Source organism: Rhinopithecus bieti, unplaced genomic scaffold (assembly GCF_001698545.2).
Source record: "Rhinopithecus bieti isolate Rb0 unplaced genomic scaffold, ASM169854v2 scaffold_35900, whole genome shotgun sequence".
NCBI classification, from domain to species: domain Eukaryota; kingdom Metazoa; phylum Chordata; class Mammalia; order Primates; family Cercopithecidae; genus Rhinopithecus; species Rhinopithecus bieti.
Window position 1 is genome coordinate 1081665 of NW_016815631.1, and position 6892 is coordinate 1088556.

Consider the following 6892-nt stretch of genomic DNA (forward strand, 5'->3'; position numbering starts at 1 on the left):
GGGGGGGTTTTTTTTTTTTTTTTTTTTTTTTTTTTTTTTTTTGAGACGCAGTCTTGCTCTGTCACCGAGGCTGGAGTGCAGTGGTGCGATCTCGGATCTCGGCTCACTGCAACCTTTGCCTCCCAGGTTCAAGCTATTCTCTTGCCTCAGGCCTCCTGAGTAGCTGAGATTACAGGCTCGTGCCTCCACGCCCCACTCTCACAGCTGTTTATTATAGACACATTCACACTGTTAATTTTTCATTTTTGTTTTACCATTATTGCTTTTTATTTGCTATAACAGACCCAGACTGGCAACTTGACAAGCCTTTGGCACAGGTGTGGACATGTTTGGAGCAAAGAAGGCTGAAGGACAAGTATGCACCATCTTTTGGTAGGTTTCCATTGGCTCCTAAAGCACTGTTTGGAGGAGAGTAAACAATGTTAGCCTACTTCTTTATAATAGAAGTTATTGTTAAGGGGTTATAGGTGTTTGTACAAATAGTACAAGTATGAATGCTATGCATGAATTACTTATTTGGTGATGGCTTCCATAATCTTGTGTCATTTATTAAGTGTGACAAATATTGGCATTACATTTTAATTAAAAAATTTCCATATTAAAGGAAATCAATGGACAAAATTTCAAAATTATATGCCTGAGAAAACAGGAAGGAAACTTTATTTTATTTATTTTTATTTATTTATTTACTTTTTTGAGATGCAGTCTTGCTCTGTCACCCAGGCTGGAGTGCAGTGGTGCAATCTCGACTCACTGCAACCCCTGCCGCCTGGGTTCAAACGATTCTTCTGCCTCAGCCTCCTGAGTAGCTGGGACTACAGGCATGCGCCACCACGCTCGGCTAATGTTTTTGTATTGTTAGTAGAGACGGGGTTTCATCATGTCGATCAGACTGGTTGCAAACTTCTGACCTCAAATGTTCCACCCGCCTCGGCCTCCCACAGTGCTGGGATTACAGCGTGAGCCACTGCGCCTGGCCTAACTTTAAAACAATTATTATTGCTTGGAGTCAACTCCTAGCAAATGGGAACACTTGTCTTATTTCTTTTCATTTCTTTGGTGGTACCCAACTCATAATTTTATGTCTTAAGTCCAAGCATTTGCCAGACCTTAAGAGAGGCATTCGGCATGCACTGCATAATGTTGATGATGACACCTACTGGCAGCACAGGATTTTGCACCCTAGTTCCATAAGACACTGAAGCCCTTTGTTACCTATCTAAAATAAATATATTTGAAATTTGTACTTTTATATTGTGAATTAAGTTAAATTTCACTTGAAAAATCTTATTGGAAGGTGATTATCAGTTCATATAAGCTAAATTATGCTGTGCCAAAAAAACTCTGACAAAGGTTTCATTCTCACACACACTACATGTCAATCTCAGATTATTAATAATGAAAGATGTGAAGGGAAGATTTAATGTCAATTCTGCCTCCGACCCCACCGTTAATTACTAGCATAGAATCCCAAGGAAAGTCAGTGAATATTTCTCCCCTTAGTCATTGATTTGTGATGTGGTCATGTATTAAAGACGCTATATTTTGGGACATCTTTTTCTGTCATGGATCAGTCTTTCTGTATTTGCATTACTTCCAAGCTATTTTAATTGTTACAGCTTCATGATACATTTACTGTATGAGAAGACTTTCACTTACTTCCTCTTACTGATACGTTTTTAAAAAAATTTTGTAATTCTCACCTGATTATTCTTCCAGGAAAAGTTTAGTATTATTTTGTTAAATTACCACAAATGACATTTGATTTTATTTAAATGGCCTGAAATTACAAATTAATTCTATATTGATTAATAATAACATACTGAGTCTTCTCATCTAAGTATTTTGTATCTCTCCAACATATTTGTAATTTTATTTATATTAAATGTGTTTTTATAAAAATTTATCCTTGGAATGTTGTATTTTGTGGGTTTTCATTGGCTCCTAAAGCACTGTTTGGAGGAGAGTAAACAATGTTAGCCTACTTATTTATAATAGAAGTTATTGTTAAGGGGTTATAGGTGTTTGTACAAATAGTACAAGTATGAATGCTATACATGAATTACTTAACTGATTTGATGATGGCTTCCATAATCTTGTGTCATTTATCAAGTGTGACAAATATTGACATTAAATTTTAATTAAAAATTTTCCATATTAAAGGAAATCAGTGGACAAAATTTCAAAATTATATTTATTTCAAAATTATAAAACCCCTAAGAGTTTTTTATATTTTTTCACATTTGCTATAGTATCTGCATATGAGTACGCTACTGCTTTCGTATTTTCCTCTTGTAAAACATAAAATAATTGTATGCATTTTCCATAGGATGACATTTTGCATTTTCTCTAAATGAGTTACTATTTTTATCTTATATTTATATCTATTAGTTCTGTATGTCTTAAAACATTGACTAAAACCTTCTAGTAAGAATGTTAGAGGCTGGGTACGGTGGCTTATGCCTGTAATCCCAGCACTTTGGGAGGCTGAGGTGGGTGGATCACTTGAGGTCAGGAGATCGAGACCAGCCTGGCCAATATGGTGAAACCCTATGTCAACTAAAAATACAAAAATTAGTGTGGTGCATGCCTGTAATCCCAGCTACTTGGGAGGCTGAGGCAGGAGAATTGCTTGAACCCAGGAGGCAGAGGTTGCGTTGAGCCGAGATCGTGCCTCTATACTCCAGCTTGGGTGAAAGAGTGAGAACCCACCTCAAAAAAAACAACAAAAAGAATGTTAAATGCTATTATTGCTTTTTCTAGACTTAATGGTAGTGTCTCATGGGTTTTATCATTAGGAATTTAAAAAATCATGTTGATTTAAAATAATTATGAATAAATATTTTAATTATCATAATGTTTTAATTATTAATAACTGATTATTAATAATAATTTAATCATGTTAATTCTGTACCTGCTGGTATTTCCCAAAATTGTGACTGTTGAATTTTATCTGATGGCTTTATTTCAAAAATTATGATCATATTTTCTTAATTAACCTAATAATTTAAGGTGTTATACTAATAACCTATATAATATTGATTCTTTCTACATTCCTGAAATAAATCCTACTTGATTAATATAAATGTATAAAATCACAAATGAAATCTTTCAAATAGAGCTTAGCACTATATAAAAAATAATTTGGAAATGAGAAGGCATTTTTAAAAAATTGATATCCTTGGAAGAATTTGTCATTTTATCTATCTCTAAAAGCATTGTTAATTGTGTTTATCACATATCTTATTTCATATTTGTTAATAATGTTATTAGACATTTGCTTTTATTCTATTTTTTTAAATACTTGGTAATTTTTAAAATTTCTTATTAACTAATTTTGTCATCTAATTCTTCTTTTAATCCAAGTTGGTCTTATTTTCTTTTTCTAAAATTTAGTATGTTTGCATTCTTTAAAACATGTAGAAAAATATTTGTACTTATGAATTCACTTTTATGCACCAATTCTGCTTTGATGTTTTTGTTTATTTTTATCTCTTCCTTAGTCCAATAGTCACTTTAAAAGGTTTGTTTTCATTCTCAAGTGGTGAAGTCTTATTTCCAGTAACAGAAAAATTTATATTTTACATTCAATTGTTGTCAGTTAATATGGTGTATGATTTCAGTTTCTTTGGATTACTGTTTTGGGTCTGATACCAATTTTAATTCTTGCTTCTTGCATATTTTACATGAAAGAAGTTACTGGTTATGTCAAGAACTATGACAGATTGAGATTTTACCCTACTTAACAAGTTAGCTTTCATGGTTGTATGGAAGACAAACAATACATTGTCAGAGACAGTGTATTTTATTATTCACGGTAATAGCAGTAGCTAGAGTATCATCATTTTTGTGTCAGTTCCCCATGCCCCAATTCACACAGGATGGGTGAAGAGGGCCAGATGACACCACCACACAAAATGGATGCATTACAAGAGAGGAATCCTAAACTTAGGGCATCTGATTCTTTTATAAAAGGCAGTAGGCATGCCTCGCTTTTTTCCTGGAATGAGATATCTTCATTGTGCTGGGCTGCAAGCATGTCTGACCTTTGCTTTGGAGGGAGACACTCTCTCCATCTTCCTGGACTATAAGCAAACCAGCTCTTTGCTCCAGAGGGACACATTATCTCTTTACTCCAAGGTAATTGTCTATACAGACATTCTAGAAAAGACATTCTGGAACAAAGGCATCTGTTGACTATTTGCAAGATGTGCAGAAATGCAAGACACCCATGGATTATTTTCTCTTGAGATATGAGTAGAGGATAAATTTTTATCTGTATTAATTCTACCTTGATCAGATTCTTCAAAATTGTTTTTGTCAACTCAGTATAGACATAGATATGTAGACAGAGATGTTTGCCGTGTGTAATTATCTATCTCTGTCTCTAGCTAGCTTGCTATCTAGATACAGAGAATGTTGCTATGTTTAACAGTATACATAGATGATAGATGATAGATAAATGATAAGGTTATATGTTTAAAATGTTATTCCCTATGTTCTTAATATGTATTTTAAACTATTTCAGTATTATTTATTTTACTGATTATATAATTTTGTCAATATATAATAACCCTTTTTAGTCTCATTTGTGTAAATTGTCCCATCTGTTTATTGTTATTTAAATCTCTTTCTTAAAAGTAATAAATTATTGGATTATTTTCATTCAATCTGATACATTTCACCTTTTTTTTTGAGATGGAGTCTCGCTTTGTTGCCCAGACTGGAGTGGAGTGGTGTGATCTCAGCTCACTGCGACCTTCACCTCCTGAGTTCAAGCGATTCTCCTGCCTCAGCCTCCCAAGTAACTGGGACTATAGATGCACACAACCACACCTGGCTAACTTTTGTACTTTTAGTAGATTTGGGGTTTCAGGCTGGTCTAGAACTCCTGACCTCGAGATCTGCCCGACTCGGCCTCCCAAAGTGCTGGGATTACAGGCATGAGCCACCATGCCCATTTCACCTTTTTAATAGAAGAGTGTGAACTATATTCATTAATTATGTTGGCCTGCCATATCTTTTTTTTTCTTTTTTTGAGACAGGGTCTCTTTCTGTTGCCCAGGCTGAAGTGCAGTGGCAGGATCACTGCTCACTACAGCCTTGACCTCTGAGGCTCAAGCAATCCTTTCACCTCAGCCTCCTGAGTTGCTGGGACTACAGGTGGGCACCACCATGCCTGGCTAATTTTTGTATTCTTTGTAGAGACAGGGTTTTGCCATGGTGCCGAAGCTAGGCTTGAACTCCTTAGTTCAATCTATTCATCCACGTCAGCCTCTCAAAGTGCTGGGATTATAGGCGTGAGCCACCGTGCCCAGGCTGTTGTCTGCTTTTTTGTTTCCTCACCATTTGGCCTCTCTTCCATAGGCTGTTTGTTTACTTTGTCTTCTCACTACTTCAGAACACAGATGTCCGGTGTTTAATTCTGCTCGTGGTTATCTCATAACTATTAAGATATATTCGTAACTATTTGTTTATTAATCAAAATAGCAACAAGAAGACTTTTGTTTATTAATTGTGCTTCCTTTACCATATCTTTCTCAGTCTTTAATAATCAATCTGGTTACATAAACTTTGTCATTAATACATTTATACATATTTCTCTTTTCAAGAAATTGGAGTTTTTAAGTGGTTGCATTTGTATTACCCTAATAATGCCAATTATTTTGAGTTTTCAGCATTAGTTTTATTCTCTGTAGTCATTGTTTGTAGTGACTGTAGAAACGATACTGTCACAAGTTGAAAGCCAAGAGAATTGTTCCTAAATTCTCATTTCTTTGTGCCTTAGAGCTAAGGTAGAAGTGAATCAGAATTCCACTGAATGTGGGCAGCCAGCCAAAGGGAGTAAAATTAACCCCTCTGCACACAGTAGGCAGAATGATGAGGGCTGAGTGCAGTGGCTCATGTCTGTAATCCCAGCACTTTGGGAGGCCAAGGCCAGTGGATCACTTGAGGTCAGGGGTTCGAGACCAGCCTGGCCAACATGGCAAAACCCCATCTCTACTAAAAAATACAAAAATTAGCCGGGTGTGGTGGCACATGCCTGTAATCACAGCTGCTTGGGAGGCTGAGGCAGGAGAATCCCTTGAGCCTGTGAGGTGGAGGTTGCAGTGAGCTGAGATTGTACCACTGTACTCTGCACTCCAGCCTGGGCGACAGAGTGAGACTCCCTCTCAAAAAAAAAAAAAAAAAAGATGAAGAAAAAGAATGGGTAAAAGGGTCTCTTTCTGTTGCCCAGGATGTAGTGCTGTGGCAGGATCACTGCTCACTGCAGGCTTGACCTCCCAGGCTCTGCAAATGCAAAATTCATGACATGCTTCCAAGAGTCCTAGGAATAATCTTTTCTTTTCCCCTTATCCAAAGCTTCTGTTGGGAGCAGTGTATGTTTCTATTACCTGTTCCCTTCTTTTCACCTCTTACTTCCTTGAATCTCCAATACTGTTTTACTCACTGCAGGCCTCAAACTTTACAAGTCTAACAAGCGTAGTTTTTAAAGTAACCCAAAATCCAGGAGGATACTTATCTAAGTCTTCACGGGCTGCCAGAGCAAAATACAACTGACTAGGTGACTTAAACAATAGAAATTTCTTTTCTCACAGTTCCAGAGACTAGAAGTCTGAGAATGGAGTGTTAGCACGATGGAGTTCTGGTGAGGGCCCTCCTGCTGCCTTACAGATGGCGACCTTTCTTCTGTGCTCTTCCATGGCCTTATCATGATATATGGGTGTAGATCTCTGTCTCTTCTTTTAAAGTTACAATTCTATTGGATTAGGACTTCACCCTTATGACCTAATTTATACATACCCCCTAAAAACACTATCTCCAAATACAGTCACATTGGGATTAGAGCTTCAACATGGGAATTTTGGAGGCATACATTGCAGTGCTATAA